General features: G+C 37.5%; 1 long non-coding RNA gene across 1 annotated transcript; it reads right to left on the reverse strand.

Annotated features, from left to right (window-relative positions):
- Positions 1-8,349: 8,349 nt before the first annotated feature.
- Positions 8,350-16,307, reverse strand: LOC128318499 (uncharacterized). Its single transcript, XR_008301871.1, has 2 exons — positions 15,733-16,307; positions 8,350-10,041 (listed from the first exon to the last, which is right to left on the reverse strand). It is a non-coding gene; the product is annotated as an uncharacterized LOC128318499 (long non-coding RNA).
- Positions 16,308-22,462: the final 6,155 nt, after the last annotated feature.

Raw genomic sequence — 22,462 nt, forward strand, 5'->3', positions numbered from 1 at the left:
ACATTATGTCGCTCTGCTGTACAATAATTCAGACACCTCAATTCTGTCCTCTTCTGAATCTTATTCTCACCATAAATGATGAGATTACCTTGTGATTTCAGTTGTTTTTTTTTAAATTATATTGCTGGGGCTTTTTTGGTCATCCAGAGCTTAAATATTATCACATTTAATGATTTCCAGCTGGACATTTCCAAATTTGAAAAACCATTAGTTGGTTTCAGCATACTGCTCAATTTTCATTCATTCAGTGTTAAAACCTGTAATACATTTTATTTTATCTTTAATTTTTTTCATGGACCGTCATTGTTATAACAGAGAAAACTGGTGTATTTGGTATCTCTTGAAATGCAATACATTTTCTAGGACAGATGGGACAATCCCAGGAAAATGGGGATGGATGGCGACCCTACTGGTAACCAATTATGATGCTTGCTGACCAGTAAATCCAGTTCCAGCTGGAAACAGTGACCTTTCCGATTAGCTCTAGCTGGTCAACCTAATGAAGAGATCAGATATGCAAAATGTTTTACAAAAAGTGGTCTTTAATTATGACATGAAACAAAAGCTGATAACAAGCAAAGTAGCAAACTGGCATTGGACCAACATTTGTCCAAAATCAGCCATTTCCATGGGGCTAACTTTAGGTGCCAACAATGGGCCAAACATTTAATTACAGGGCCAACAGGATTTCAGCCACCTTTAAATCCACTATGCTACTTTTGGGCCAAGTGTCAAAACAGCAGGATGACACTGAGCCAATGATTTTATTACAGCTTTAAATCAATCCACTTTGCCAACATTAGGCAAAAAGTCAGAATTTATACTGACAAAAAAAAAAAAATCTGCAGTTTAAGCACCTTGATCATAAATAATTCCTATACAAATAAAATAAGACTAGAGAGCAACTTTTTTTTCTTTTTTAGGAAGATAATAGATTAGCCCTTGATTGAAGATGAAACTACATCATCCTATAAAGTTCCTAACTTTAACAGCACTGACTTAACTGCAGTCAGCATTTTGTGATGGAACAGTCACATGGACAATCACTAGGCCCATTCAGGGGTCATTTTTAAATGAAATGGAAAAAACATCCTTGCGAAAGTTATCCTTGGCATGACCTTTTTCTGTGCAGGTACATGGAAAAAAACCTGTCTGTGTAAGAGCAGAGCATGACAATGCTTCCAAGGCACAAATAACTGAAAAGTACCTTGGAAATACATAGTCACTTAGTTCATTGTTAACCACAACTGACCACAAGAGTCCACCCACAAATGCATAAGACCAACTGGCTAAAGTGACAGCAGATGTTCAGATGCTACTACAGAAATCGGCAATAGAAATTGTACATGGGTCTGGCTGGCCAGGAACTTTTCAGAATAGTTTTTCATCCAGAAATTTGTCTCATTCTATATCTAAGAAGCCTAAATGTTCTCTTAATACAATTGAGTGATCCTCACCAATAAAACACAGCATTAAGACAATATTAACAGTCCTTATCCTGCACAACATCAACATCTTATCCTCAATAAGAAGTATTATTATCACCTTCAGTGATTCTAAGTCTCAAAGTATGCTCAAGACGCCATCAAGATGACTGATACACGGCCACCGCTAGATCGGAAAGAAACTGCCTTAGCGTAAGTAGAACGGAAGGTTATGTTTTTTAAAATATGATTCTATGACTGATTAGAGGACCATCAGACAACTGGGATCACGAATGATGATGAGAATGACGAATATGGCCAGAGGACAAACATGATGTAGCAGCAACCTTTTACAGGCTGTACATATGGGTTCATGGTCATGATGACAAGATGATGAGTTTGCTATCAGAACATGGCAAGGAAATGAACAAATGGCAAAACTCCACTAATTCCAAAGAAAATTGCTCTGGTGGTCCACAGTTGTGGAACCATGCTTACATACTGTATGTAAGCTTGTGTTTTCCTAACTAGTTATTTTCCTGATGTCCTAAAATGTCATGTGTATGGAATATATATTTGAATGAGTAGAACAAGTATCTGTCATATTATGTACATTTATACACTAATGTATAACTAATGTTGAAAATGGGCTCAAGTGCTCCTTGTATTGAGAAGACCAGCAGAGCGTGTTTTGATACTGAGATATAATTAATGTAATATATGCCTACCTGTGGATTAAAAAGAAAATCAGCCAACTGCCTTAGTTCAAACATTAGTGCAATTCTATGTGAAAAGCACAGTGTGTAATTCCACTACCAAGAACAATTATTTCATAATTAATCAAAAGCTTATGTAGTTTTTACATATTAGAGTCCTATCTCTCCAACATGATTACATCGTTTTTCAGTAATGAAGATAAAAGTTTATGATTATTGACTGACAGACGATGACATAACGCAGACAGGAGTGTGCTAACTGACTCAATATCAAACATTAGTCTCAAGAGACAATAAAGCTGTGATAGAAGCAGACAAGCACAGTCTAGGTATACACAAGCAGACAGTGTCAGGAGCATACACATTACATTTTTATAAACAAGCAACATAATGTTCAGTATAAACAGAATTTTCAGATACGTATTCATTTTCATTAGGGGATTTCTCAAATGATTTCACAGCCAGGAAATAGAAAGCTTGTAATGAAAGTAATTTTCCTTTGAAAAAACTTATTCATACTCCCTGATAATCAGTTATGTCAAATGTGTCAGCATCTATTACATTCACGATATAAATAGATAAAAACCCATTAGTTGTTATTGTGGCTAAAAAAAAGGCCAATATGATGAAAAATCATATGGACTTTGACCAAAATTGAGTTTTCTGCCAGGAATATACTTTGACATCTCTGCTTTAATAAAACATAAACATATTTTACCACAATTATGTGCCTTGGCTTCTGCCTGCAAAGATCATGTTGTGTAAGAAGCCAGTTTAACAAACACAGTGGTAAAAACAGTAAGACTAAGACCTAAGTAAGACCTAAGCCTAATCAATTCAGTCTGTAATCAGATGCTGATTGTCAAATTGCCTGCAATGCTCCTGCACTGGCACTTCATCATCAAAACAGAGAAGAGCACTTACACTCTCTGTATACATAAGGCAGTAAAATATTTAATTGACCCAATAAGACATTGATAACAAGAAATTTAGTGAACAGAACTGACTGAATGAATCAGTGATTATTTCCCCACTGATGTAAGCGTGAACAGAAATGAGTGGAGAGAAGAGATGATGACGAGGCAAGTGACTTTTACCTCATGTGATGATGACAGAGACGATGGATGATGCTGATAATCAAAGCGCGAACACATTTCTCATTATAATCATACAACTTTTCTCTTTTTACTTTTGGAGGTAACCACAGTTTAAGATGCTAGAACTTCACTTCTGGCTGAGATCAGTGTAAAAAGAAACATATTTCAGTTCAGGAAAGTCTGTAGTTTATATGTACAGTATATATAGTAGAAAATGTCAAAATATGACAATGTGAAGGGTTTCACCAGACAGACACACAAATACGACAATTGCTCGGGGTTCGATTTTTTTTCTGTGCTTTTGACAAACTAAAGGCAAATTCATGCTTTATTTGGAACTTTTTAATCCTATAGTATATGAAACAGTGCAGTTATTGCTGCTGTGGTTATGCTAATTTGTTGTATTGTGAAAGTTTTATGGCCGCATGTACACATGATTAATATGTCATTTATAAAAGACAGCATTAAGCAGAGGTTTATCATTGACAAGGTGCAGCCTTCAGAAGCTCCACAATGAGAAACTGAGCAAAGCTGAATGCTGACTTGTTCAGTATATCATGTACATAGTATACAGTAAATGCCATGGTTTTATTAGTTTTGGGCAATACAGCAAGACTTTTTTAATGTCCTCTAATTGATAACTGCTGTTTCTTGCTCATGCCAGTGGAAAAGATCTTCTAGGCAGTAGTGTGATTTGTGAATTTCCAGTTCTCTTCAGTGTTTTGGATGATGATGGGATAGGTTACAGAGATAGCATTAAGAAAAATGTGCTGTAAATCAGAGGTTCTCAAAATATTTGTATTTAACAGTAAAATAAACCCCACTGATCCCTTCAGGACAGATTTATTTCATGAACATTATTTAAATTTGTACAATAATATACTGGCTATTTATTAGAGACATACAGCTTTCTATTCCTGAACTGTCCACTGACAAAACAAGTAAACATTATTTATATGCCTACTTATTTTTGAGTTTTCAAGGTTTGGGTTCAACCCATTTAATTCAAGTGACTAGTCAAATTGGCTAAGAACTATAAGAACTCACTTATAAATATAATCATTTTGTTAATAGTGTTTAGTAATTTCCACCACTGTAACTCCAGTTGAGGCAAGAAGTTTACATATGCGAAGGCTAAATTTATTAAATCTCAGTTTTTCACAACTCCACTCATTTCTTTTGGCAAGACAGATTTATTTCAGCTTTAATTCACTATACTAGAATTCCAGTGGGTCATAAATTTACACACACCAAACTAACTGCCTCTTTAAGCACGCTGAAGGTTTCCACAATTTAACGTAGTTACTTTTAGATGGTTCTGATTGGCCAGTTGTCATAATTAGGAGTTCATTGGAAGTGCATATGTGGGTATATTTAAGGGCCAGTGCCTATTTGCACTGGATACCATGGGAAAATCCAAGCAACTCAGCCAAGATCTCAGGAAAAAAAAATGTGGACCTACAAAAGTCTGATTCCTCCTTATGAGCAAACAACAGTAAGCAAATATAAAAATCTTGGGATCATACAGACACTACATTGTTCAGGAAAGTGGCACAAATTAACTTCCAGGGGTATGCAAACATGGTTTTGGAACAGTTTAACTGAACTCCAAGACAACAACAAAGGAACTGGTGAAGGTGTTGGAGGTGTCAGGTACTAAAGTATGTACATCCACCATTAAGAGAGTTCTACACCGCAATGTCCTAAAAGTCTGTTGTGCAAGGAAGAAGCCCCTCCTCAAAGTCTATCATAAAAAAGCCAGGCTGTAGTTTGCAGGTGCCTTTTGGAGTGTTCTCTGGTCAGATGAAACAAACAAACAAAAAGAAGTTAACTGCTTAGCCATCATGTTATGGGGGTGTTTTGCTGGAAAAGGGACAGATGCACACCAGAAAATAGATGGCATCATGAAGAAGGAGGACGATCTAGAAGTACTGACACAACACCTTAAAACTTCACAACTGGGGCTTCCAGCAGGACAATGTTTCTAAGCATACCTCCAATGTTGTAATAAAAAGGCAAGTGAAAACTACAAAGACAACAAAGTGAAAGAATAGGAGCGGCCATCACAAAGCCCTGACCTGAATCCCATAGAAAATCTGTAGACTGAACTGAAAAAGTGTATCTGAGCAAAAAGGCCCACAAACATGACTAAATTACACCAGTTCTGTCAGGAGGAATGAACAAAAGATTTCCAGCACTATCGTGTTGTGAGAAGCTTGTGGAAGGCTACCCCAAATATTTGATTCAATTAAGTTAAGCAATTAAAAGGCAATGCCACCAAATACTAACCAAGTGTATGTAAACCTTTGCCCCCTGAAAATCTGATATAGTATATAAAAGCTGAAATAAGTCTCTTATCTAGTATTTTGAAATGACTCTTATGGAAATGAAGTAGATCCCCTACTTGACTTAACACAGGAAATGTATGGTAACATGGAATGTGTGCAGTTGTAAAAATTGAGTTTGAATGTCTTTAGCCTGGGTGTATGTAAGCATCTGGCTTCAACTGTAAATAAATAAATAAAATAAATAAATCACAGACCCCTGGCTATGCATCACAGACTTTTGGGGTCCCCAGACCTCACTTTAAGAACCATTGATCTAAAGAGATTCAGGGTGGAAGATGTACTATATAGCCAAAAGTATGTGGACACCTGATCATCATACCTATATGTGCTTTTTGAACATCCTATTCCAGATTTAGTCCCCCATTGCTGTTATAATAACCTCCACTCTTCTGAGAAGGCTTTCCACTAGATTTTGGAGCGTGTCTGTGGGGATTTGTGCTCATTCAGCCACAAGAGCATTAGTGAGGTCAGGCACTGATGTTGGGTGAGGAGGTCTGGGGTGTAGTCGGTGTTCCAGTTCATCCCAAAGGTGCTCTGTGGGGTTGAAGTCAGGGCTCTGTGCAGGCCACTGTGCAAGTTCTTCCACTCTAACCTTGGCAAACCATGTCTTCATGGAGCTCGCTTTGTGCACAGGGGCATTGTCATGCTGGAACAGGTTTGGATCTCTTAGTTTCAGTGAAGGGAATTTGTAATACTACAGCATACAAAAACATTCTATATAATTCTGTGCTTCCCACTTTGTTGTAACAGTTTTGGGAAGGACCACAGGCATCCACCAAACTTTTGGCCATATAATGTACTTCCTCTTCAGCGCTGCAGTGATTAAGGTCATAAATGAAATGGCTTGTAATGTAATTTCCACATAGTTAAGGCTGTGGCTTTTCAGGGAAACCAAAATTGTGCTGCGCACGATTTCCATTTCCACAAATTAGAAGTAAATAAATGGCATAAATATTTTCAACATGAGCGATTAGCTTCACAGAAATTCACGTACGAACACTGTACATGTTAACGCGTCAGTGTGTTTTGAGTCAGATTTCGATGATTCCAAGAACAGACATATCAAAAGAATTCCTGAGACTGGTTTTGCTTCTGATTCTGAAGTATTTATGAATTGAAATTAAGTTCAGCTGTCTGTTTAAAAATAACTACAAGGAGGAGCCATGTATATGAGCAATGCTCAGTTTACAGGAATATAAATACTTTACACCTACTTCTGTATTGAATGTTTAATTATTTCCACTGATCAGCTCCACTGTTTGTTTGAGTTGCGTGTGTGAAAGGCCGTAGCAGAAAATATTAAACACATGGTGAATGGCTAATTACATTAACAAAGGTCAGTTGTATTTTTGTTTTTACCTGAGAACAGCTGGATTACAGGAAGCTTTATCAAAACTTTCATAACTCTGACTTGCTCATATGATCTTTTGGGAAATAACAAATTGAACACATCTGTTTCTCATTTTAGATTAACATTGTTGCCAATGGTTTACCAGTTGTCTTGTGATCAACATGGAGGAGACGAATCAAATTTCTAAACTGATCCCGAATAAGAAAACATGACTAAGCAATTGCTTAAATTGACTACAAACTCAGTTTCACTTTTCTTCAGTTAGTTTAAACTAACATTGTGTATCATTAGCTTCACTAGACTGATATTCAGGTTCATGACACAAAACTCTCCTACACTGAATAGCAAAAAATATAATAATGCTCTAATGAGTCAGCTACAGAATGCATTGTGAAAACAAGTGTATTCAGCTGAATGAATAAATACTTGTTGATTGTAAATAAGACATATTAAAGACAGATCAACGCACCGAGTGACCTTTCAGTAACGCTGCTCTGTGTGTAGCAAAGGAGATGTACTCCATCTACTGGATGTTATGTGACAGAGCAGAGGAATAAGCTCTGTGACATGGAGCAAAGTATACTGCTTACAGTATGATGTCTGAGAAATACAAATGTTGTATATACATAAACACCACCTAATATTTGAATTAAGATTCTCAATAAAATCAATACAATTCAAATTTGTCTCAAATCATTTGTAAGAAACTGTAAAAACAAGAACAACAAAAAAACACTTTAGATGTAAAAATAATCATATACATTACTGTAGATGACAAGAGTTATATTATATATATTTTAGAAATAATCATATAATAAAATTAATATCTAGAATGCCTTGTACTTGTAAACGTGATTATCAAACCTGGACACACTACCATATAAGATACATAGATCATTTCAGCATAATAGTTTTCACTGAATAACTGATTTTCCCCCAAAAATGCTCGAAATAAATAAACAAACAAGTAAACATTATATAATTAAGCAGTATTGCATGGGAAAGAGTGCGGTTATACTGTATGAAGGCATGGCTGTGATTCGTAGGTAATCCCAGCTGTGCCGACATTCAGTATAACCGCACTCTTGCTCGTGCGATATTTCTTTTACACAACAGTTCTATAAACCAGAAATTAATTTCAAGTATTTGACATTTTAGACACAATATTACAAAATGTTCAGTTTAGTTTTACTCCACTAGTGGAAATAGATCCCGAAGAAGCCACACTCAATTTATAGCACGTTGGCTAGCTGGCTAGCTAGCTCACATTGATTTGTGTATTCCTGTTAAAGGTGCTTCTGGTGAAATTGGCGTCCTTTCTTCCCTTTCATGTTCATCTGACAAACTTTCACAGTTTAAGCCAAACGTTATATTCCTGAAAAGTATCGTTCGCCATGTCCACTGATGATCAAGTCAAGTGTCAAGTGGCTTTTATTGTCATTTCAACCATATACAGCTAGTTAGTACACAGTGAAACGAAACATCGTTCCTCCAGGACCAAGGTGCTACATAAAACAAATACACAGAACTACAGGAGACTACATATATTTACATAAAGATGATGTGGCTAACACTACAGGAGTAACCATTTTGAACTAGGAAGTGGAATTTTATGTAGAGAACACAGACGAGCGGAATGATACAATGCCCAATGTGGTTATAGGAATTATAGGCACTCTTGGAACGCTGCTCAACCAATCAAATTAGTGGACCAGAACTAACTGTTGTATAACATAAATTATACCACAGGCTATTGAATTCTTGAATCTGATTGGTCAGAAGGTGTAGGGAAAGGTGACTTTCGATAACAGCAGCTCTGACAGTAATTCAAATGCTTATAAATCATTTAATACATGATAGTTTCTATAATAATATCTTATTTACAAAGTAGGTGAGCTACACAATCTAAGATTAACATTAAAAAACATATCATTTAAGAAAGAAATCATTGATATGGTGAAGCTTTCTGTTAGGAGATGTTTATTTAATATTTATGGAAGGAGTTTCAGGTGTCAGCACTTTGTAACAGGACGTTTTCTGCCACGGCATGGTCTTTAGGACAGAGGACTTTCTCGGAAACATGACAAGATGTATTTTTGTCTTATTAATTCCAAAAAAGAGAGGCTGGTGAGTGAACGACAGTTTCTAGCTGCTATAACGTAAGTTATAACAGGAGCTAACTTGTCTCATAGACGTTCCACAACATTAAATGTAACAAGAAACAGTTAAAGAGCATGACGTTGTTTATTAATAATTAAAAATTTGTAATTGTCATTGGCAAATTGCTGTGATAGAAGAGGAAAAAGACATTTTTGGGACATGTTGTTACTGGAAAATAATCAACCTCAAGGTAGTTAGAATATCTCTGCTTCCTGTCGGGCCACATCACACCACCTGCCATTGACTATTTTCCTATTACAGTATGCTCTTAGTGTTTTATTCTTTATTATTCTGTATTTTATCTAGATGTCATATGTTTAGGAGTTAGGAGTCGCAAGAGGAATAAAGAAAATATGCTGAGGTTCAATTTTAGATTACGAAAGTCTCTGAATTTCAGTGTGAGTGTTTATGGCCTGCTCTATCATAAATTTAGATTTAAATGTTCAGAATCTTTATAAATATGATTTATAGCAACAAGACATTTTGTGTGTTAGGTTTCACAGATGTTCCTTTATTATCGCAATAACAAAAATGGTCAAATTTTGATTTATGTTTTCGACTGCAGGATACACACACATTTCATTTTTAACCTTCTGGAATTAAATTTTTTATGTAAATTGTAAAACATCATTTTTTTGTCACGAAAACACCATGAGAGATGATGTTATTGGCTTCAAATGTATAGTACAAAATAGAGAAAGTATGTATTTACGGTAATTAAAAACAGTACGACAATGGACAAGGAGTTTGCTGTGATGTTGTCCTGAGTCTGAGAAATGAGGAGTGTGTGCTGTTTGGACCCCCCACACATACTTTTTGGGGTAAGGGCTTCCTGGCTACTCAGTTACAGAACAGCAAGCCCAGACCGCAAAAAGATACGTGAAGGGCATAAGCAGAGGAGAGATGTGAGGATAAGCACAGATCTTTCACAAGTCCACATCAGCTCTGAAAAATAGAAAGCATGCTTACAGTTACTTCATCTGTTCCTCTGCATGTTCAGTGTTTCTTGGCATTACAGACTTTCAAATGCATCAATATGCTGACAAGTAACCAGTTAGGAGGACTGCACAATATTTCATTTGTTATCTGCTTTTGCAGTATTGTCCGTTGTTGTCTGTACTGACAGTGGGCAGAAGGCTGACGTATGCAAATCAGCTATATAATAAATCCTTACTGATTTGTCTGACACTTCTACTGAAGAAAAATCTCACAGCCATGGTGGCATTAACTATATGCAGGTAATTTGCATGCTCTTGATCGGAAGGTCCAGGAAATTGACTAGTGCTTAACCCATCTCTGAATATGTGTAACTTTCCCCATGATATAACTTTTGAACTTCAGTCATGGACTCTGAACATGACATTTTATGAGCATCAATTTATAATTGTTCAACAATTGTAAATCATTTGGTCAAAATAATGAAGGTTAATTATTTTACCATTTAATTTCACCAATATGTTATAATAATGCGAGGTATATTATAAAATGCAAGTTATGGTTATGTAGCGTTATATATTGCATCTAAAACAACATAGTATAACTCTACCTTTATAAAGGTAAAGCATATATATAATAATATAATCACAATGTACTACTGTTACCATATTGTGCAGCCACACTAGTTACAGTTAGTTAAATAAAATGGCAGTTGAAAACGTCTGCATCATTATCATCATCATCATCATCATCATCATCGTCATCATCAGGATTTGAACTCATAATCTCATGAAAAAAACCTCATCTATTCAAGTCCAAGAGAACATAATTAACCATGCTCATGATGGGAGGAATGGCATTACTCTCTTCACTGTTAATCAGAGTGACACTAGCCAATTGTGTGTGTCTGTGGGTATCTCATGTATGGGAAAGAGGGTAGATAGTGCTTTCCTCCAAGTGTGGTCAGCCTCTCTGATGCAGCATGAACAGCAGTTTGAAAATATGCTGTGGATGGCTTCACAGGTCTCAGAGGAAGCACATGCTAGCCCTCACCCTTCCTGGTTGGTAGCTATTGTGAGGGAAGTGGTAAATGACCAAACTGGGAAAAATGAGATATAAAAATCCAATGAAATACCTTTTTAGAAATGCATATAGCTTGACTATATGGACAAGTAATGAACAAAGGTTATTACCTACACTTGCATTGTGATGGTCAGTTTTGCTTCGAATGATATTATGGGAATTCACTTTTTGTTTAGAAGCTTTGCACAGATATCTGAGGGGCTCTTGAACTGAAATGGGTGGTAGTAGAGTCTGTACTGTGGTATTAATTTTATTAATGGATATAAAACTATGAATTTAATGAGAAAATGTTTGTGTTCAAGCAAAACTCCTGAAACACAGAAGTTTCAAATCAGAAATGTTTTTTTTTTTCATGAAAGATAACAGATTAGCATCCATCAATAGCAACAAGTAATATGTTAGATATTCAAATTGATCAAGGAAGATGAATTGGATAAATTGATTGTATAAATATCCGTACATATCCACTAATATTTCACAAAACACAAAATGGCATCTCAAAACATACATAACACGCAAGCCCAGCTTATGTGAACATGAATATGATTTAAAACTGCTACATGTAAGGTTTTAAAAAGGTTTTGAAAAGAAAAAAAACAAGGAAATCTATGTGTTAAAGAAATGGATCTGTAAACCTGAATGATGAGACTAATCGTAGTATCATTTATAATACGTCGTCAGATCAGGAGTGCATCTTTCTTCAACAGAACCAATACAACTCAGCGTTATAAGATCTGACTTGATTAGGAACCCCAGTAAAACATGTTTAAAGTAGCTAATTAGGTGTGATTTTTACCCTTCCATATAGGGATATCAATTCCTGTATGGAATGACACACACGAGAGGCTGTGATTTGACTCTGTAGTAAAAAGTGGACTGACTACAGATGGGACTACCGTATACTGTTAGAAGAGTTGAAATCCAATCCTGAAGTGTTAGTGTGAGAAACCTGAAAGGTTTTTATATAGAGCCACAGAACAGAGTTTCTTATTTAGTGAAGTGGAATCCCTTTACAAAGCTAAGAAGTCTTAATCCAAGATCCATTCTTTTAAGACTTTCTGCGTTCTTTATACTTTTCATTTTCTAAAACTCTTTTCTAAAAATCACTCTTTAGTGTAGTTTTTTTGTTTATTTGACAGTACAACGATTTATGCATGTGATTATGAATGTGGTGAATTTGATTTAATACCAAATATCATTGCACATCTATTCCACAGAATGGTGTAATAAGTTTTCACATCACAATGCAGACAACCAATCATAGATAGACAGATAAATAATAAACAGTTAAATAAAAAGAGAGAAAAACAGAGTGCGTGTTTGTCTCATATAGCAGACGTACATCTGAACCTTTCTCTGATGAACCTAAAACGTGAGCTTTTGCACGTATTTCACTACAACTGCAGGGGCGTTCCTTTAGAGGTGGCTGATTGATTGTTGAGAATGTGATATAAGTCATACTTTCCTGGCGAGCCTACTTTTCCACCCTGCTTGCTTCCAGAAGTATCTGTCCATCTCTTAATAAGTATTTCAGGAAATTCATAAAAATCTAGTTTAAAGTGTTGAACCAAATCAAAAATCTACTACATGATTAATGATTATGATTAATAATGATTAATGATTAATGAATATATTACAAAAGTGTAGTTATCTTTAATTACCAGCTAATCTACAGTAAGTGTGCTGGTCAAGCTTCCTAATTGAGACTATTTTAGAAAAGTTAAATGTAAAACCCTTTAATGTTCTTCAGTTGTCTTTCTGGGAGAACCCCTTCAGAGTTTCCCAATCAGAGAGACTTTCACGTCAAACCTTTTAGAAGCCCAACAACCCTAAGAACTTTCTAAAGATCTAAAAGAACCCTTAAAGTACCTGCTTTTTTTAAAGAGTGCACTTACCTAGCTTTACTACCAAGGAAATCCTCAGTGTTGGAATATAACATTATTGAGACTGAATAACTGACTGATTCCTTGATTAAAGCATTGCTCTTTTAAAGAATGAACCCATTCACCACTAACATTCAGAGAGCTTTATCCTACTTTTGACCTTGGTGCATTTATTTAACGTCGCCATACACTTTATAACATCTCAGTTTTATTATTAAATGCTTAAATAATTTGTGTACAGAGACTGATCGGTGTGAAAATTGTCACTGCATTACTTTCTTCTTGCATTTATTTCAGAAACAGGGGAAGCGAAACATCTCAGTGGAAGACTCTAAGCTAGTAGTGAACATGTGACAGATTAGTGTTATTGTGTCATTAAATGTAACAGCCAATCATGTTTCAGTATGCAAATACAGGCCATGCCTCACTGGTTTACCAGTGATTGTGGGCATTTATAAGATGCATATTAATAAAATCTGGATTTCCTTTGTGCCTTTTTCTGTTGTATAACAATATTTGTAAAAAAGAAAATACACAACATAACTTCGATTGTTGACTACATTTCACCTTTCTGTTCTTTTGGATCATAGTAAGCCTTTTGATTTTTTTTTTTTTTGGAACAACTATATTTCTAACATTAAACTTTATGTGTTTGTTTGTTGTATCTTTAATGGATATTACAAATATTACAAATAATACTGACTCATTGTCAAGTAACATGGTGAGATTAAATAAGTATCTTTCATATTACTAATAACAGATGAATAACTTGAAGATACTTGAAAATAAGATGACGATGTAGGCCTATTTATTCTATCCGTTACCATTAAAGTTTCTCTGAACTTTCCGTCTGTGGGAACCTTTAAAGGTTTTATGTTGAACCCTACAACAGAGACTTTCTTTTATACAAAAGGTCCCAGTTAGAACCTCTTTAGGCAGCTAATTCCTGAGGATCGCTTTTTTTTCTAAGAGTGTGTATAATTAAGATGAAGATAAATAGGTTTACAGCCTTCTGCATGTAAAGGAGATTTCTGTAACAATTCTCAGCCAATAAATATATAAAATATAAGATATACAAGGAGATTTTTAATGTAATCATAATGTACTCTTTCTCCACAAAAACTTCTTTAATATTAAAGTTCTTTAATATTTATGATGGTGTATATGTAACATAAAAGCTGCTCCTCAGAGCTCACTTATCTAAATAGAAAGAATTTGCTCTTTGAGGTGTAGAGGAATGATAATAGAAATAATAATAAGATCATGTAGACTGGATGTAATCAGAATGTAATTTTGATCAAATAATCGTGGTTCATGGTGGATGGCGAATCACACTTTTTTTTTTTTTTTGAAATGGTGTCTCTAGTTCAGATGATTTCTTATTCTATTTTACATCACACATCCATGGGTGTAAATGTGAATCATTTCTAATTAAAGAATTTTCAGAACGCAGAAACATTCGGGTTTGGTTGCTTTTAAAAATGTTCATGTCTTTTGGAGCAGACATCATTAATTAATGTTAGGAACATGGACAGGATCAGTATTAGACATTAGGCTTTAGTATGAAAGGTTTCACTCGGACAGGTGAGCTGGATGAAGAGCGACGAGATGATCCTGCACTGAAGGAGACTGTAGGCCTATAGTGATGTAATTAACGCATGGATACCACTCACTCAGGAAGCTTTCCCAGACACAGATGTGATTAGGCCTGTTTAAGGTTCAATAATTTACTCAGTGTTTATTTTGACTTTATGTAAATCCATAAAGACAACTAAAAAAGTAGCACAGCTAATGGTGCTAGTGATCAATTTGGGGTATATGATAGTGTGTGTGTGTGTGTGTGTGTGTGTGTGTGTGTGTGTAGCATGGCGCGGGGAACTGTCCGTGGTGCTGAACCCTCACGCGCGCCTCGGTAACGCCCTACACCTCAAAGCGTGGAGGGAAAAAATATCCTGAAACGTGTATACTTGAAAAACACAACTGAATGAAACACATCACATTACATATTGACGATTTATGACAGATGCACACACAGTAAATGTGAGTCAATTTGTGCACAATTTTCACAACATTTGTGCTCCTGGGTCCTGGTTGCATGGAATATGAAATCTTGTCCTGAAATACAAGTGTGCGCGCACGCATCGCATTTGCGCATTTGTGCATGTTTAGATGCAAAAAAAAAAAACAAAAAAAAACAAGGAATCAAGGTTTAATGAAAGTGAGCATAGCATTGCCCAGCAACAGATATCTTCAGGACGCACTGCTGAGAAAAAAAAGAAGAAGAAGAAAAAAAAAAATCAAGCATCATATTCATCTCAGATGATTTCAAAGTCGATGAATTTGATATTAATGCTTCAATCTTAAAATGGCTCACATATTAAGTTAAACCAAACCATGGCCCATTTCACCTTTCAGTCACTGAGCTGGTCACTCATAATGCCCATCACGTGCACAGTCCACTTTCCAACACTCCACTGGCATTTTATTACACATAGTCCATTACACTGCTGATTTACTGCTTAACAGTCTCATGAAGTAAAATGCACAATTAACACTGATGCTGATCAAACCAGCTTTTCTTCTGTTTAAATAACTACACACTGCAGCCCAACTTTACCATGTTTTGCAATAATAATAATAATAATAATAATAATAATAATAATAATAATGTGAGGTCAGGATTCAGGTGTGTGTGTGTGTGTGTATGTGTGTGTGTGTGTGTGTGTGTTTTTACCTTTGACATTGTGAAGACGATTGCCTGAGTGTTTCTCGGTAGAAAAGCACGAGCCGTTCTTCCGAGACCTCAAACGTGAATAAATCTCGATGGCGCGAGCCGCATCTCCGCATATCATCAGAGCTCATCACCGGGCGTCACGTAAATGAACAGGTCGAAAGGGGGGCAGAAAGAAGAGAGAGAGAGAGAGAGGGGGAGAGAGAGAGAGGGAGAAAAGCTCCCGTTCACACCCCATTACTCCCTGTTGGTGTGCTGGTGTGGTGCACGCAGCTTTCCGAGAGAAAAAGGAAAGCACATTCCCTCCTGGACGTGCTTCAGCTACTACAGCCGTTACTGACGCACGCACGCGGCTCTGATGGCGGGGCGTCGCCGTGACGGCGCGCGGCTTCAAAACAAGATCCTCGCATTTGTCGCGTTTTCTCACATCTCTCTCCGCGCCTTCTTTCATTTAGTCGCCTTGTCTTGGTTTTTTAGAAAACTACTGAAGAAACAAAATAATAATAATAATAATAGTAGTAATAATAATAATAATGGAACAGGGAGCGCTCCATTCCTCCAGTCAGCTGTTGACCCGCATTGACGTCATTGCGTCATTAGGTTTCCCCTGGAAACGCGGGCACTTCTAAAAATAGCAGCGCGTTAATTCAGCACGCGCGGAGGGAGCGAGGGGGCGGGGCGGGTGTGCGCGTGCGCGTGCGCGCGCGTGTGCGCGTATGTGTATGCGTGTATGCGTATGTGTGTGCGTGTGTGTATGCGTGTATGTGTGTGCGGATGTGTATGAGTGTGTATGTGCGTATGTGTATGAGTGTGTGTGCGTGTGTGTGTGTGTGTGTATGGAGGGTGGGTGGTGGGGCTGTCCGGATCAGACCATATTCCATAATCCCAAATTCTTTTTTTTTTTCTCCTCTCAAAGCAAGGCTTTCAAGGGCGAGCTGATCACGACTCTCCTGGCTATTTTAAGAAACAGAGAGAGAGAGAGAGAGAGAGAGAGAGAGAGAGCTCGTGGTGTGTTTGAGATATAAATAGTGTCCCCCCCCCTCTGCTACCGGACTGCACGAGCTGGGATTCCGCACATGGCGCTAGCCAACACGCCTCTCAATGCGCAACCACAAGTGCATCCATAACAAAACCATAAAACAATGGCTCCAAGTGCACTGTCAGAATGAGGCGTTCATAGATATTTGAATGAATTCAGGACATTCACGCCATTCGCACGTGAGCCTCACTTCTTCTCTGATAAGATGACACATTAAATTGACGCTACAGTACTTAGGATTGTTTTGTTGAAAATGACCAAAAAGACAAAAAAAAAATCCATTCATTCAACCTCAGTAAGCACGTTATCCTGGTGAGGGTCATGGAGGATCCAGAGCCTATCCCGGGAACACTGCGCACAAGGTGGGAACACACCCTGGATGGGACGCCTGTCCATTGCAGGTCACCATACACACACTCACTCACATCTTACTGTAATGTAGAGTCACCAATCCTCCTACCAGCATGTTCATGGGAGGTGGGAGAGAACCCAAGAAATCCACACAAACATATGGAGAACATGTGACAGTAACCAGAGCTTAGAATCAAACCAGGGATCCTGGAGCTGTGAGGTGGTGAAGCTACCCACTGTGCCACCTCGGACAAAAATACTCTATAATATGATGTTTCTGAGTTGTCCTGATGTCCTTTAATAGTATGTTACAGTCAGTGTTGTTTCAGGTCAGAACTGATGGGAAATTTAACCATACTGTATATACCAGCTCAGCCATGTCAAACATCACCATGCCCCAATTTTAGGCACAAAAGAAGTCTGACTACTCAGTGACAGACAAGATTTGGCAGCCAATCAGGAGACAGAGAAGTCTGAAGTACAGTATATTACCCTGTAATATGAAAAAAAGGCATTCAAGTCTAATACAGCTGTCTTTTCCTGTTGTGCATTTATTTGTTCTCTAATTTGTTGGAAGCTAGTGAATAATAACCAGCCGATTTATCCTCGTTGTGAAGATTGCATTGTTACTCAGTTGTTGAGCTAGAGAACTCATGATAGCTGTCTAGTGACTAACTGGTCGTGTTTGTATGTTTCTCTGTGTTTTTGTATTTCAAACTTGGTTATATTGGGAGAGAGGCAGGTCTGATGTAACAGAAGGCAACAAGATGTGAATTCAGTCAAAGGCGCTTGTGTTTTCAGCCAATTTTGTTATTCCTGAGGGCCTATAAAACACATCTTTAGTGATTTTTTACTGTGAAAATCATGTCCATATTCATTCATTCATCTTCAGTAACCATTTTAAACTGGCGAGGGTCTGAGTGGATCCGAAGCCTATGGGAATGCTGGATTCAAGGCAGGAACACACCTTGGATGGGATGCCAGTCTTTTACACACTCTCTTTTTTTTTTACACACACTCTTTCATACCTGGAGTAGCCAAACCAGCTGCTTGCCTGTTTTTGGGACATGGAATAAACCTGAAGATACCTACACAGCCATGGGGAGAACATGCAATACTCCACATAGACAGTAAATGAAGCTCAAAATTGAACCCTGGAGACTAGTGAGACACAAACACTAGCTGCTGCCTGTTATGCCTATGTATTTCAAATGATGCCTTTCCGCTATGACTCACAGGCATTTTTTGCTGAAACTACCTACTAATCATGAATATTCGTAAACACAGACCTGATGTTAATTAATATTCATTAGTGATCACACCTGAGTCCAGAAAGTTGGCTGCTGTCCCTCAAGCACATTTTTCTGAGTATTTATATGATCAAAATATGGAAATGGAAGATTTTTCAGATTGGTACATTTATACTATTTTCAATCTGATGTCATGAGAATTTTTTTATGAACTAGAAAAGACAATGTTAGTGGGTTTTGTTTGATTTCATATGAATGTAGTCCTAAGGAAACACTGCGACTAACTATACTGATGTTGCATTTATAGTACTTACACTGGATTGCAGCTCTAGGACAAAATAATAAATATGGTAAGGTACACAAATAATATCCAAATTTATTCAAATGTACTCCTGTGTTCTGTAAGGTCTGTAGAAGAATAGAAGAGTATAGAAGTTCACCCCCCACACTCACGTATATACACACACACACACACACACACACACACACACACACACACTTTCCTTTATTTTATCAATTGAAGAGATTTACTGTTTGTTAGGTGGCACTGCAGGGAGTGTTGCCGCCTCGCAGCTCCATGGCACCCAGTACAATCCTGAGCTTGGGTCACTGCCTGTTAAGCTTCTCCCTGTGCCCATGCAGGTTGCCTCCAGGTGCTCCAGTTTCCAGACACTGACTAGGCTAAATTGTTCTAGTTGTGGATGAGTGTGTGTGAATGAATGAATTCTGTTTTCTAGCAAGAAAATTTACTTAACATACAGGGTAAATACCTGGCATTCTTGCTACATGTATTGTAAATATATATGATATACTATACGTGATATAGTAAATATACTACTGATATTTTGTCCAAAAAAAAAAAAAAAGCTGCGAAATTGCCCTCTAGGGTGCCCCTACGGTAGATAAAAGTCGATAAAGTCCCTCTAGGGTACCCTTACAGTGGAGTAAACCTAATGAGTTGCCCTAAAGGCTGCCCCTCAAATGGAAAAAAATGTGATGAAATGTGCTCTAGGGTGTCCCCAAGTGTGAGAAAACAGGATGAAGTGCCCTAATGGATGCCCTTTCAGTGAAGAAAATGAGATGCAGTGCCCTATAAGCTTTCCTATATGTAAGGAAATGAGATAAAGTGCCCTCTTCATCCTCCTACTTGCAAGAAGACATGTGCTCTATGGTGCCTCTATAGTTGAAAAAAAAAAAACATGAGTTAATCAACTCTGCCTCTCAGACAGCCTGTGTCCACCCTTGCATACTGACCAAACTTAGCCAACGGTACTCAATTATATATACAACATAATCTTATCTAACGGCATATACACTATCAAATATTAGTGTTATTAACAGTGCTAATAAGTAGTTTAAACTGTAAACATAGCTGGAAGCTTAGATAACCTCACCTTTAACTCCCATTATTAAATAAAAATCCGCATGTTGTCAGAATTTTGAAGTGATTCCTTGTTGGTTCCTTGTTTTGAGGTATTGCTGCATTCAACACTCTGCATTAGTATGACCTGTTGATCTATCAGTTACATGCATCCAAAACCACAGCAAATTAATAATCTGAACATAGAAGATAGAACTCAGACTTACACGTAGACCCTCTGAGTGGGAGCGTCATGGAATGGCCCACCGGAATAATTCCCGAACTTCCTGATGGCCAGTCCACCCATAGCTCATGGCACAAAGCTAAATAAATTTTGGAGTGTTTAATTAATTCTTACAGTGGTCATATATGCTCATTTGGATATAAATAAACACTGTTAAAATAACCCCGAACAAATAAATTCAGGATGTGTGGGGACAACACACTTCTCATTTCATTCTACAAATCCATTTCCACAATAACACAAACCTTAATTAATCCTTAAGTCAATAATCCATTCAAGCACATGTAGGATACACAGTGAAATATCCTGTGCTGAATGAACATGTGTAGTGTTAAATTAACACACACTCCAACAGGACACATTCACCACACACTGCCCTGTGCGTTAATTCAAAACATTGCAAGAATGAATTCAACAGTGGGGATTATGTTGTGTAATAACACGTACATACAGATATATTCAGCACTATGATAATAGTATGTATGCCGTATGTAGGGCTATTATAAGTGCATTAGAGCCCAATGAAACACTCATACTATAATGTTATAATGTTATGACATGATAACCCAGACTACTATGATGCACTCGCAAAATGTGTGTCTTTATCAGAGAAAGAAAATCAAATTATGATAAATAACATGACTGGTAATTTTGAAAGCAGTTGCATTGTTGTTCTGTAATTTACAACTTAGACTTTCCGCTGTTTCTGAAAGTTCTTCTAGCATAAAAATATCTTCTAAATTCAGGTACTTTTTAAATTGGAGCAGTGTTTATCAGAATGGCAATGTAATTAAAACACCCTCAGAGGACTACAGATGGATCAATATTCAAAAGGAGCAGTTAAATGGTCCAAGGTTAAAAGGGCAAAACCTATCAGTGTGTAACACCAGTTCAGGACATTACACCTCTCTGCCACAAGATCTGAAAGTGTACTTTACTGGTTTGTCTGTTGTAGTGTACAAAATCCTCTTATTTTCCAGGTCTCAGATTCTGGGGGAAAGCCAGTAACTTTGTGGATGAAGAGATAGCACAACACCTCATATTCCTGCTCATCCCTGTGCAGTGAACCCTTAGCACCCATACTGTAGATGCTGAACCCTTTGGCAATTGAAAAGTAGTGACAAGCACCCTATCCCTAAATCCACAATGGCTTCATATCAAGTTCATCTCCTCTTTGTCACCATGTCTCCAAATAAGCCTATCGTTCTGGGTTGGCCATGCACACCCCTACGATCTCATGGAAAAATGGAGATGTTTGAGTTCTCATCTCATCTTTCCCTTCCATTTGGTGCCACACACATAGATAGCTCAGAAAAGAATAAAGAAGTGCAAGTTTCCACTCCTTATTTTGACCTCGTAAAGGCTAGGCCTCTGAATTACCCCCTCATCAACCTTGAAACTATGCAATAGACATTTAACCAGGGTTTAACCTCCATGCAGGCCAAGAACCAAACAATGAAAGATCATTTAAAGGTGGCTCCAGGCTACATTTATCCCTCCACCTCACCTGCTACAGCTGGCTTTGGATTTGTCAAAAAAGGTGGGGAACTCAGACCGTGCACTGATTAAAAGCTAATCAATTAAAGGTTAAATGAAGTAATAGTGAAATAAAGATATCCCTTAACCTTGGTGACTTCAGTGCTGGATCAATTGCATATATGCTCACTAAACTGTTTTTTTTTTGGATCAGGATCTGAGAGGCCAATGAGTCAAAAACAGCTTATTATGAATACTTAGTCATTCCTATGGTCTGGCCAATGCCCCCATTCCATCTCATTCATTAGTTTTATGCTGGATGTCTATGAATGGACCAACTGAAGCAGTGAGTTTGTTTTCCCAAAGCTGACAAGGAAGTACAACCTGTCTTGGAGTTAGTACTAATTTGTAAAAGCACCTTTTTTCACTAGATTCAGATTCACACTCATTTACAGAAAAAGATCATTCATTCATTCAATCTTTCATCTTCAGTAACTCCTTTATCCTGGTCAGGGTTGCAGTGGATCAGGAGCCTATCCTGGGAACACTGGATGTGGGGCAGAAATACATCCTTGATGAGACGACAGTCAATCACAGGGCATCATGTAGTACACTCACTCACACCTAGGGCCAATTTAGCATGGCCAAACCATCTACTGGCATGTTTTTGGGAGGTGGGAGGAATCCCGTAGAACCTGCTGGAAGGCCAAGTGGACACAGGGAGAACTCCACTGAGACAGTAACCTGAACTCAGGATTGTGAGGCAGCAATGCTACCACAGGAACATGGGGCTCCAGGATCACGATCAAAGAACCTCAAGTCCAATGCTCTGTCCTGGGTCCACAAAGAGCCCCTTGAGCCACTACCTGAACAATGATCATTCCCACCTCCTGTATGATGGTGACCTTTTGTTGGGAAATCATAAAGAATATTACTAGGGCAGAGAGAGAAGTGCTTGCACCACCTGAAACAAAACTTTCACTCATCATTCAGCTCAGGACATCCAGGTATAC

This window comes from Pangasianodon hypophthalmus, chromosome 6, assembly GCF_027358585.1.
Source record: "Pangasianodon hypophthalmus isolate fPanHyp1 chromosome 6, fPanHyp1.pri, whole genome shotgun sequence".
In the NCBI taxonomy this organism is placed as follows: domain Eukaryota; kingdom Metazoa; phylum Chordata; class Actinopteri; order Siluriformes; family Pangasiidae; genus Pangasianodon; species Pangasianodon hypophthalmus.